This window comes from Ictidomys tridecemlineatus, chromosome 13, assembly GCF_052094955.1.
Source record: "Ictidomys tridecemlineatus isolate mIctTri1 chromosome 13, mIctTri1.hap1, whole genome shotgun sequence".
Lineage (NCBI taxonomy): Eukaryota > Metazoa > Chordata > Mammalia > Rodentia > Sciuridae > Ictidomys > Ictidomys tridecemlineatus.
This window is the reverse complement of record NC_135489.1, coordinates 61,284,994-61,297,542: the sequence shown is the minus strand read 5'-3', so window position 1 is coordinate 61,297,542 and position 12,549 is coordinate 61,284,994. Positions and strand designations below refer to the sequence as shown.

Sequence of the window (12,549 nt, the reverse complement as noted above, 5' to 3'; positions counted from 1 at the left end):
GTCCTGGATTAGTTGGACAGCCTGTGTATCCAATGACAAGAGTCTTTACAAGATGAGGAGGAGACACAGACAAGAAAGGATAAACATGGAGAAAGCTATGGAAAGAAGTTAGGGAAGCCTTCAGCTAAGCTGCCACAAGCCAAAGAACACCTGCAGCCCAGAGCAGGAAAAGGTTTGGAGGACTCTCCCTCACAGCCCCTGAGTTAGCAGGGCCCTAGCAACACCTTGATTTAGGCTTTGGGCCACTGTAACTAAAAGGGAGTAAGTGTCTGTTGTTAGGAGCCCTCATGTTTGTCAGTCTTCCCCAGAAAACTGTCAGAACACACAAAAATTAGTTCAAATGTATGATAAGTCTAAATTTAATCTAGGACTATAATCTAATCTAGAACTATGAAGTTCACAAAATGAAACAGGAAAGTCCTCATTACCTTGGTTGAAGTAAGCAGTGATTTTATTTTTATGAAACAAACAAAAAATGTTAACCATTAGGGAGAAAAATAAATGAAAAAAAATCTTTTAAAAAGACACTACTAGGGAGCTGCTGAGGAGAAGTAGGAGGAAATAGTGGCTGAGGTTAAGATGCTGCTCTTTGACTTAAATTGCAATCGATTAGGGATCATTTCTCAGACTCACTCTAGAAGTGAGAGTTTAAATAAGTGAGGCCGCCATTGCTGCTTTGAACACCTCAAGGAGAGAATGGGGATTTATCAGAAGTGAAAAAGAAGAGCTTGCTAGGAACCAAGGAAAATAAGAAAAAGTCCAGAGCTAGGGCTCCTCGTCCTACCAAATGCAAAAAGCTCTCAGATGAGAAGCCCAGGGATCGCTCTAAAGACCTATTGACAACCCACTAAGGAGTCAAGCAAGAAGGAGTATGGCAGAAATAAGCTCGAAGAGACGCAAGGCTTGCAGTGGAAGCAGAAAGGTTTGCAGTGGTCCAGCTCCACTTTCAGCTCAGGATCCAGCGCCAACACAGGCTCAAGCAGGGGCTCCATGTCCTCTGCACGGGCCGCTGGGGAAACTCCAGCACATCAGCTCTAGTCCAGCAGCTCCTCTGGATCTCCCAGCCATTCTTGGCGCAGACATGACAGCAGGCGGCGCTCCTGCTCCAAATCCAAACCACATAAAACCGATAAAAAGGAAAAAAAAGGCGGAGCCCTTCCTCTTAACCCACCAAAGGCTCATCAGGAATGTGACGAAGGATCACATCATGGAGGTATTTTCCACTTATGGAAAAAATTAAAATGATTGACATGCCTGTAGAAGGCTGCGTCCTCAGATGTAGCTGAGAAGGCACTGAAGCATGTGGACTGAGGACAAATTGATGGCTAGGAAGGAGATCACTGCTACGGCTGTGTTGGCCTTCTGGCCTATGCCAACCCCCCCACCCACTCTAGCTTTTCAGCCCTCCCAGGAGAAGGCGGCCGCCGCTACCATGTCACTCCCATGGAGGAGGAGGAGACCACACTCTCCAAAACGCAGGTCCCCCATGCGCAGGTGGTTCTGCTTTCCTCGCCGCCACCACCACAGAAGCCGCCCCAGTTCCAACTCCTCCCAACACACAGAGCCTCTGAAGCTCATCTATACCTTGCCTTTCACCTGGCTCAGTTGTGTCACTTTTCTAGCCACAGGATTGTTGGCAGGGAAGGCCCCCTCACTGGGACAGGCTTCAAAGGCAGCAGTTGAGGCCTTTCCTCTGCAGGCAGGCTCTGGCTGCAGAAGTGCTGATGGTTCAGAGCTGTGCCCATTGAGGGGCCCTGCAGTTTTCTGGCAATAAGCTCACCCATTCCCTTTCCAAAGTCTGTTCAGTGGCAGAGCCTGCGGGGAACCAGCAATCTTCCAGGTGGCAGTGGGGCCCAGTCTCTTCACAGATGACCTGAGCTAGTCTGGCAAATGTGTTGCTGTTACTATGCTATGTCCACATGAAAGGGGACAGAGCTGTCATTCCTGTTAGGTCTGGCCTCCACTCACCCTGAATTCTCAGGATTGTGTTCCCCCACCACCTGTTACTGTAAATGGCTCTGTCTTTCTGAGCCCTCCCACAACTCCACTGGCCCACATACCACTTACTCTTTGAAATTGATGAGCAAGTTGAGAGCCAGCTCTTCGAGGTCATTATAGAGCCCCCTGTTCTGACAGCTATTCTGGGTGGTTTTACAGGTGCATTGCTTCCCCCCCCCCTTATTGTACAGTCAGTATTAAAAAATTTGTTTTAAGTTTTGCAAATTTGTAGCATTTTAGATAAGGCTGGATTTGTACATTGTTGTGTAGAGTGATGAAAATGTACTGAATAAATTTAGGATTAGAATGAAAAAAAACAAAAGACTACTGGGAAAGTAAAAGCAAGCCAGTACCTGGGAGAAACATTTCATAATATAGATATCTTAGAATGAACTCATATCTACATGTACAAAGCAAACTTAACATTTTGTAGTAACAAAAAAATCTAATTAAAAATTAGGTTAATTATTTAAATAAACATAAATTTGGTGGGGGGGGCTGCATACCAGGGATTGAACTCAGGGGCACTCGATCACCAAACTGCATCCCCAGCCCTATTTTGTATTTTATTTAGAGACAGGGTCTCACTGAGTTGCTTAGTGCCTCACTTTTGCTGAGGCATGGTTTGATCTCATGATCTTCCTACTTCAGCCTCACAAGCAGCTGGGATTACAGGCATACACCATTGCACCCAACTAAATAGACATGCAAATTTTAAAACATAATATCTGAATGGTTATTAAGCACATTAAAAACACTCTTAAGTCAATAAATAAATGAAAATTAATACCACAATAAGATATGTCCATTCATCCATTGAAGGGCATCTGGGTTGGTTCCACAGTCTAGCTATTGTGAATTGTGCTGCTATGAACATCGATATGGCAGCATCCCTGTAGCATGCTCTTTTAAGGTCTTCAGGGAATAGTCCGAGAAGGGCAATAGCAGGGTCAAGTGGTGGTTCCATTCCCAGCTTTCCCAGGAATCTCCAAACTGCTTTCCAAATTGGCCGCACCAATTTGCAGTCCCACCAGCAATGTACAAGAGTACCCTTTTCTCCACATCCTCGCCAGCACTTGTTGTTGTTTGACTTCATAGTGGCTGCCAATCTTACTGGAGTGAGATGGTATCTTAGGGTAGTTTTGATTTGCATTTCTCTGACTGCTAGAGATGGTGAGCATTTTTTCATGTACTTGTTGATTGATTGTATATCCTCCTCTGAGAAGTGTCTGTTCAGATCCTTGGCCCATTTGTTGATTGGGTTATTTGTTATCTTATTGTCTAATTTTTTGAGTTCTTTGTATACTCTGGATATTAGGGCTCTATCTGAAGTGTGAGGAGTAAAAATTTGTTCCCAGGATGTAGGCTCCCTATTTACCTCTCTTATTGTTTCTCTTGCTGAGAAAAAACTTTTTAGTTTAAGTAAGTCCCATTTGTTGATTCTTGTTATTAACTCTTATGCTATGGGTGTCCTATTAAGGAATTTGGAGCCCGACCCCACAATATGTAGATCGGAGCCAACTTTTTCTTCTATCAGACGCAGAGTCTCTGATTTGATATCAAGCTCCTTGATCCATTTAGAGTTAACTTTTGTGCATGGCGAGAGGAAGGGATTCAGTTTCATTTTTTTGCATATGGATTTCCAGTTTTCCCAACACCATTTGTTGAAGATGCTATCCTTCCTCCATTGCATGCTTTTAGCCCCTTTATCAAATATAAGATAGTTGTAACTTTGTGGATTAGTCTCTGTGTCCTCTATTTTATACCATTGGTCCACTCGCCTGTTTTGGTACCAGTACCATGCTGTTTTTGTCACTATTGCTCTGTAATATAGTTTAAAATCTGGTATCGCTATACCGCCTGATTCACACTTCCTGCTTAAAATTGCTTTTGCTATTCTGGGTCTTTTATTTTTCCATATGAATTTCATGATTGCTTTATCTATTTCTTCAAGAAATGCCATTGGGATTTTGATTGGCATTGCATTAAACCTATAGAGAACTTTTGGTAATATCGCCATTTTGATAATGTTAGTTCTGCCTATCCATGAACAGGGTATATTTTTCCATCTTCTAAGATCTTCTTCTATTTCTCTTTTTAGGGTTCTGTAGTTTTCATTGTATAAATCTTTCACCTCTTTTGTTAGGTTGATTCCCAAGTATTTTATTTTTTTGGAGGATATTGTGAATGGAGTATTTTTCCTCATTTCCGTTTCAGAAGTTTTGTCGCTGATATACAGAAATGCCTTTGATTTATGCGTGTTGATTTTATATCCTGCCACTTTGCTGAATTCATTTATTAGTTCTAGTAGTTTCTTTGTAGACCCTTTTGGGTCTTCTAAGTATAGAATCATGTCATCTGCAAATAGTGATAATTTAAGTTCTTCTCTTCCTATTTTTATGCCTTTAATTTATTTCGTCTGTCTAATTGATCTGGCCAGTGTTTCGAGAACTATATTGAATAGAAGTGGTGATAGAGGGCATCCCTGTCTTCCAGATGCCCTTCAATGGATGAATGGATAAAAAAAAATGTGGCATCTATACACAATGGAGTACTATGCAGCAATAAAAAATGACAAAATCATAGAATTTGCAGGGAAATGGATGGCACTAGAGCAGATTATGCTTAGTGAAGCTAGTCAATCCCTAAAAAACAAATACCAAATGTCTTCTCTGATATAATGAGAGCAACTATGAACAGAGCAAGGAGGAAGAGCAGGAAGAAAAGACTAACATTTAACAGAGTCATGAGATGGGAGGGAAAGGGAGAGAAAAGGGAAATTACATGGAAATGAAGGGAGACCCTCATTGCTATACAAAATTACATATAAGAGGTTGTGAGGGGAATGGGAAAATAAACAAGGAGAGTAATGAATTACAGTAGATGGGGTAGAGAGAGAAGAAGGGAGGGGAGGGGAGGGGGGATAGTAGGGGATAGGAAAGTTAGCAGAATACAACAATTACTAATTGGGCATTATGTAAAATTGTGGATGTATAACCAACGTGATTCTGCAATCTGCATTAGGGGTAAAATTGGGAGTTCATAACCCACTTCAATCTAATGTATGAAATATGATATGTCAAGAGCTTTGTAATGTTGTGAACAACCAATAAAAAAAATAAAAAATTTAAAAAAAATACTAAAAAAAAAAGATATGTCTATGTATGGTACTTATTAAAATAGATCAAATAAAAAAGACTTGATAGTACCAACTCATGATAAGAATACAGAGGGACTAGAACTCCCATATTCTGCTGCTAGATTAAAATGGTACAACTACCCTGGAAAACAGTTTGGCAATTTCTCTAAAAATTTAAGCATGGAACTACTATATTATTTACCATCCTACTCCTAGAATTTACCCAGGAGAAATAAGAGCATGTATCCATACACAGTGGGTAATTAGAGAATTAGAAGCCACTTTGCAGGCTGGGATGTGGCTCAGTGGTAGAGTGCTTACCTAGCATGCATGAGGTACTGGGTTCCATCCCTGGCACCACATAAAAATAAACAAATAAAATGAAAGTATTGTGTCGATCTACAACTAAATATATATTAAAGAGAGAATTAAAAGTCACTTTGCTAAAAGTACTGACTCTTCACTCAGGCCTTTCAATGTCCAAAGAGTAACTAATAAGCAGGATAAAGCTTGGCATCTCTGCTTTCAATTTGCATTTTATTATCTTAAATTTTGGACCAGGACCCCATTCAGTTCTGTTCAAAGGCTAATTATTTACTTCGGGAGTAAAATACAAGGTTTATTAGCCCTAAATTTATCTAACCTATCTTGTCCCCCTTCAAGACTGAGGACATCAAGAAAGATATTTTTGAGATTTGCAGGGACATTAAATTGCCAGCTTTTACAACCCTCCACCCTTCAGTGGCTCCCACGTGTCTCCTGTGACTGCCCTAAACCTGCAGTCAATTGTGTTCTAGGATTAGCAGAGCCTCACAGACAGATCATGCCTGATGAGATCATTCCACTAAATGGGAGCAATTATCTCCCATGGGAACTGAGGCTGCCCCATGAAGCAGGAGCAATCACCCCATGTGTACTGATTGTACCACTTAACTGTGATAAGGACTTCTGCAGAGCCACCTCATAAAACCAGTTCTGAAATAATAATCAACCAGAGCATAGCATGACCAAAATGAACTACTTTTCTATTTATGAAAACTCCCATTTGAATCCCCAACACTTGACTTTGTTACCTTTTCTATAAATCATGAGGTTTCTGTCAATGCCTTGAAGAAGATCTATGGCCACTGTACCCCTACACCTGTTCCTCCTGGTGTGGTCACACTGATTAAAACTCCTTTCCTGCCCTTCACCACTACCTTTGTCTTTGATTGGCATATTGGGACAGGTGGCCCAGCCTGATCTGTTGGGACACCCTGGGGCTAGGGTCTTCAAGAACTCCAGTAACACATTCATAGCAGCTTTATCAGGAGATGAGCCAAATATCCATCAACAGAAGCAGCTTTATCAGGAGATGAGCCAAATATCCATCAAAACAATAAAATCAGATTCAGCAACCAAAAGGAGCAAACTACTAATGGATGCAATACAATGGATATTTCTCAAACACAAAAAGTAGGAAAAATGCAAAAGAATATAAGCTCTAAGATTGCATTTATGTAATCACAAAGTTTATATGAAGGGTTAGAAAAGTTAAACCTAACTCATGGCATCAAAAAGAAAATCAGTGGTTGCCAATGGCGATGGGTTGTCTGCAAATGAGGCAGAAGAGAACCTTTGGGGGATTATAGAAAATGCTGCATCTTGATTCATGTTGTTTACATGGCTGTATGTATTTATGATTGATTAATGTGTGCATTTTGTTTTATGTGAACTTACCCCAATATTGGTGGTATTTTAAATGAAAACAAGTTGAACCAGTATCTACACACTTCTGTGAATTCTTTCAAGAATGAGAAGACAGTCTACTTGGTGAACTAACTTTGTTTAAATGAGTCCACTCTTGAAACTACATCAAAATCCCAATATGTTCTGTTCTTAAGTACCCATACCCTTCCCAGGCTGCTCTTCGTCCTCCCTGAGGATAGGGAAACATAGGCTGGGGCCTTTTTATCCTGGTCCCTGCTGACATCAGTTCCAAAGTGCTTAGTTGTCTGAAAAAGATGATCAACTGATTAACATGATATACAGTCTCTAACCTCAAGCAGATGTCGGTATACCTGGAAAAAGCAGATCACTTCAAGAAAGAAAACATTACTCTAAAAAATGGGGTATTTCCAGTAAAAATTGACTGGGGTTAAAAGGCTAGAGATAGGGAAAAGTTCATAGAAAAGTTGGAGCCAATGGATCTTTAAAAGGAAAAGACTAGGATCAAGGAAGGGTCAGGAACTTCCTGCCAAAGATCAGCTGAAGGAAAATTGAAGAGGAGGTAAAATGTGTGTTATCTTTCTCTTAGTGATTTTTACATTAATATAGGGCCATATAAAATGTTACATGTGATTTCTATTCCTTTAAATCTGCTAGGTTTGATCTAAGATGCAAGACGTGATCTGTCCTTATTCATTTGGCAAGAACACATACCCTCTGTGTTGGATGGAGGGTCTATGAAAGTCCACTCTGTGTACTTGGCTTCTGGTGTTGTTCTGGTCACTGCCCTTGATGATTTTCTATCAGTTTGATTGATGATTTAGAGAACGGTGTTGAAATCTTCAATTCCTCTTGTGGATTTATCATGTTCTCCTTCAAGTTCTTTCAATTTTCTCTTCCTGATTTTCAAGTGTTAGACCAGGATGCAAGAAAAGACCACTGACTCCAATTAAAATCAAATTAAAGCAAACTTATTATTTTGACCGGCTGAGCTGCCGCTCCCTCCCAAAACGACGGAAACAAGACAGCAGCAGCAGCTTTTCTGCAGCCCAGCTTTATAGCCCAGAAAGTTACACAAAGGGGGGGGTTACAGATAACAGAATTCTTACGAGCATAACACTAATGGTAGTTTACATTTTTTGCTGGCCCCAACATCAGAATTTATGAGGACCATTAGAGCCTCAGAGAGGGTCCTTGTTTGGCCAGAGAAGGCCAATATTTATGAGGTGTCACTAAAGTTTCAGAGAGGGCTGCTCTCTGGTCAGAGAGCCAGGCATGAGTGAGTTCAAGGCAAGGGCAGGCATTCCAAACACATTCAGAATTTGCAGTAATTTATAGTAAAGCCAAAATTATCTTTTCATGGCTTTGTGGTGAGATTGCTCCCAATTTTAAGAAAAGATCAGGTTGGGTCTATCACAAGCTCTGACATTGCACATTGAGATTATTGTGTCTTCTCATAAAATGACCCTTATATCATCATGGAATACCCCTCATCCTCTCTGATGGAATTCTTCATTCTGAAATCTACTTTGAGTGGCATTCATATAGATGGTTCAGTTTTCTTTTCATTGGTGTTTTCATGGTGTATTTTTTTCAAGTCTTTCACTTTTAAACTACATATAGCATTGCATTTAAAGGGAGCTTATTCTAGAGCATTTAAAATTGTTATTTTTAAAACTAATCTGGCTCTGTTGTGGGCCATCCCTGCCCTGCGCTGAGTTCTCACCATGGCCTTGTCCTGGCACTGGGCCCAGGGCTGCCAGAAGCCTAGGCCAGTCAGGTGCCATGCCCAGCCAAGCGAGGGCGTTGGTGCAGCTCTTCTGAGGAGAGCAGACTCACTAGGGCCGGGAGGAGGAAGATCAGCCCATCTGCACAGTGAACAGAGTTGTGTTGGATGTTACTTCCGGAAAGGAGTTGTTTGGAATCCTTGACCAGGAAGGATTCCACCAGAGGGGTGGCCAAGTTGTTCCTGGATCCTGCAGACCTCACCCATGATACCACGGTCTCATAGCAAAGGATCTGGAGACTCTGAATGATGCCTTCGCCAGGGCATATAAGGACACATACTCCATTGTTGGCTACACAGCCCAGAGAATTTTCAGTGAGGACTTGGACTTTAAGCCTGAAGATCAACCACATTTTGACATAAAGGATGAGTTTTAGTGTTCCACCTGCAGGAGGAGGTTCTTGGGAGAGTGAGCTGGGGCAACAGGTGCTTATCTTCTGCAAAATAGGCTGCCTGATGCCTCTGAGTCACCTGGATATGAATAAAGCAGAAGTGAAGCTGAAAGTGTGAATGCATTTTATTATCCCGTGGTCAAGTGCTGCCTGCCTGGGTATTCCTGGCTGCATGTTATCGAGGGTGCTAATAATAGTCCTAGTGGGAGGCCTTCTGCATGTCAATGGTTGGCCCTCTCAATAGTGATAAGAGGTGACTTAATTTCTTTCTTTGTACTTTTCTATACTTGCCGAATTTTCTTCTGTGACCAAGTTTATGTTATAATAAGAGGAAAAACTCAATTTCCTGTTGTTGGAGAGGAAAAAAGAGTAATTCTGTACTCTTTGTACATGGATATTCTGTATGTGTAGAGATAAGTTACTGTTGTTACTGTTGTCAAGCAACAATATATAATTTTTGTGGTGTATGTTTTATTTTTGTTTCAGCAGGTTTTATTGTTTTTAATTTTTTATTTGTATTTTTCTTTTGTCAACAATTCTATTTCTGGGAACTTTATTTTTATTGCTGTATGATAATTATACACAATAGTGGATTTCATTGTAATATATCTGTGCATGCACATAACATAATTTCATCAATTTCATTCCCCAGTATCTCCCCTTTCCACCTATTTCTCCTGCTCCCTTTCTTCTACTGTACTGGTCTCATTTCTATAGTCTTTAAAAGCAATCTGCAGCCTCTGTTTTGATTACTGTGATTAGAGCATTTGCATTTAATAAAATCATTGACCTCTTTGGATTTAGCTATGTTAATATTTGTTTCTAATTTGTGCCATCTGTTTTCTGGTTTATTTCCTTTTTCTGCCTTCATTCGCATAATGTGAACAGGTTTGAATTAATTGTTTTTTATAATATCTCCTCATGAAAATATTTTTTCTCAATACTTAAAATTTTGCATCTCTACTTCAGGCCATATCTACAGAGTTCAAATCTAAGTGAGTTAAAATCCTAACAAATTACACTGTGAAAACTTTCAGAAGAAAATGTGCTATATTTCTTGTTAAATAAAGATTTCCTAAAAAGACCAATACAACCTGCCAGGAGTAGGAACAGGCACCCCCCAAAATGCAAGTGACCAATAAATATATGAAAATATATACAATCTCAATTGAAAAATGCCAATTAAAACTACAATCAGATACCATTTATATTCTGGAGACTGCAAGGGGAGAGGCAGAGACCATCAAACCAATCAGTATTGGTGAATATCTGGAGCAATGACAAATCTTAGGCCCAGCTGGAGAGAGGCTGAATTCTTACATCACTTAAGGGAGGGACTGGAACAGATTACTCACACTATTACCCAGCAAGACATCTAGTCTGGTGCCTGGTACACATAAAGACATATAAATTGTATCTTCAGCAGCACTATTTCAAATAGCAAAAAAAAAAAAAAAAAAAAAAAGAAAAAACTCAGATGCAACTTGAACATGACTAAATTAAGTGTTGGTATATCCATTCAATGGAATACTCTGTAGCAATTAAAAAGAATAAGCCACATTTTCTTGACATGGGCAAATGCAACCCATAATTTTATTGACTAGAATGAGCAACTTGCACAAGCATGCACACAGTGCACGGGCACCATCATTTAAGAAAAAGAGGACAGTAAAGCATTACATCCTTGGAATGCTCCTTTAAATTCCCAGGAACCAGGCTAAGTCAAGGGACTATAGAGAGCAGGCCTGGGTCAGAATGTCCAGCTAGTGCTATCTTGAAGGACACTGACATTCTCTCATGTATGCTGGAAACTAGATCATGTTAGTATTATCTGTAGAAAGTCACTTTTTTTTGCATGCATGACAGGATAGCTGCTCCTTGATAAAAAGAAAAAAGCAAGCTAATACTGATATAAGCTAATACTATATAGAACAAAGCAAGCTAATACTGATGATGTCACTGCTTCTGCAGCCTAAGCTACAAAACCTTCTTCCACACAGTGATTGGAGAGAGGCTGAATTCTTACATCACTTAAGGGAGGGACTGGAACAGATTACTCACACTATGACCCAGCAAGACATCTAGTCTGGTGCCTGGTACACAAAAAGACATATAAACTGTATCTTCAGCAACACTATTTCAAATAGCGAAAAAAAAAAAAAAAAAACCCAGAAGCAACTTGAACTGAGGGCACTGCAGAAAAGATAGGTGTCTTTCATTCATCTGGCCACCACCAGACAAAACACAATGAGGAATAGGAGACATTGTCTTCTGGGGTGGCATTAGTAAGGACAGGAGGTGCTACTTGGTGAAGCACTGTGAGGGAAGAAGGTCCAGCCTTCACCACTGGACTCTACTAAAGCCTCCCATTCAGCCTGTCACCTATGGGCCTCCCCCCAAAGCATTTCCCTTACATCTCACCCACGATCTCCAGATGTCTCTCCCTTGGTGTTTTGGCAAGTTATCCTACTGCTCTGGAACAACTGTTCTGGCTGTGGACATTATTCCATTTATAAATTGTTCAAAATACACACAATAAGTCTCTGAGTTGTTTAAGAATGCACAAATACATAACTGAATCTAAAGGGAAATGCAGGAATAATGAAGATTAAATTCAGGTTAGTGGTTATATCTGGGGGAACATTGCAGGATAGATTAGACAGAAAAATGCAAGGGTCCTGATCAGGAAATCAGTCAAGGTGTTCTTTATTTTTGAAAAAAAAATTGTATGTTTGAAATATTAAATAATAAAAACATATTTATCTCTCTATATACATAGGAAGAAACACTTCCAAAATCTTAAAAATGTGTATTGTTGAGCAGTAAAATTATGAGGTATTTGTATTTTCATATTTTCTAAAAATTTCTTCTGGAGTGTATCATTCTTATTATCAAAAATAGTTGAAAGAACAGCTTTTTATAAAAGATTGTTTTATCACAAACAGCCATACAGCAACTGACCACACAATACCAAGATCAGGATGTGCCTGGTTTTTTGAAATACATTGTTTCCATTTCTCCAACCTGTCATGCTCCTACTGTGGAATGAGTTAGGGTCTTCAGGAGGATGGTAGGACACAGAAATGCTACCAACCTTCCTGCCCCTGTCCCCTGTTTCTCCACAGAGACTTCTCTCACTATAACTTCTTTCCTCAAGCACCATCAGCCTGTGTCTAGAAAAGGGCACAGGAAAGTCCTGCCCAGCTGTGTGCAGCACTCAGATCTCCTGTGGGAATCAGGTGTAGCACTGTGATGTTGTCAGTGAGCCCCACAGCCCAGGAAAAGGACAGTGCCAATCCATTCACTCTTTATTCAGGGATTGGCAACACAGACCCTGATCCTGGATAGTTATTTAAAAATATTATAAGTAAAATAACTGCATTGAACATCCTCAGACATATTATGGCAGGTAGCTCCTATATTTTCTTTAAAAATACTACAAAACTAAATTTTTTAAATAAAAAATACAGGCAAATAGATTCTAGTGAAATCTATTCAAAATAAAGATTTTTTTCCCATATTTTTAT

At 40.0% G+C, this 12,549-nt stretch overlaps 1 pseudogene; it reads left to right on the top strand.

Moving 5' to 3' along the window:
• Positions 1-85: 85 nt before the first annotated feature.
• On the top strand, positions 86-1,774 carry LOC110596961 (uncharacterized; annotated as a pseudogene).
• The last annotated feature ends 10,775 nt before the right edge of the window (positions 1,775-12,549 follow it).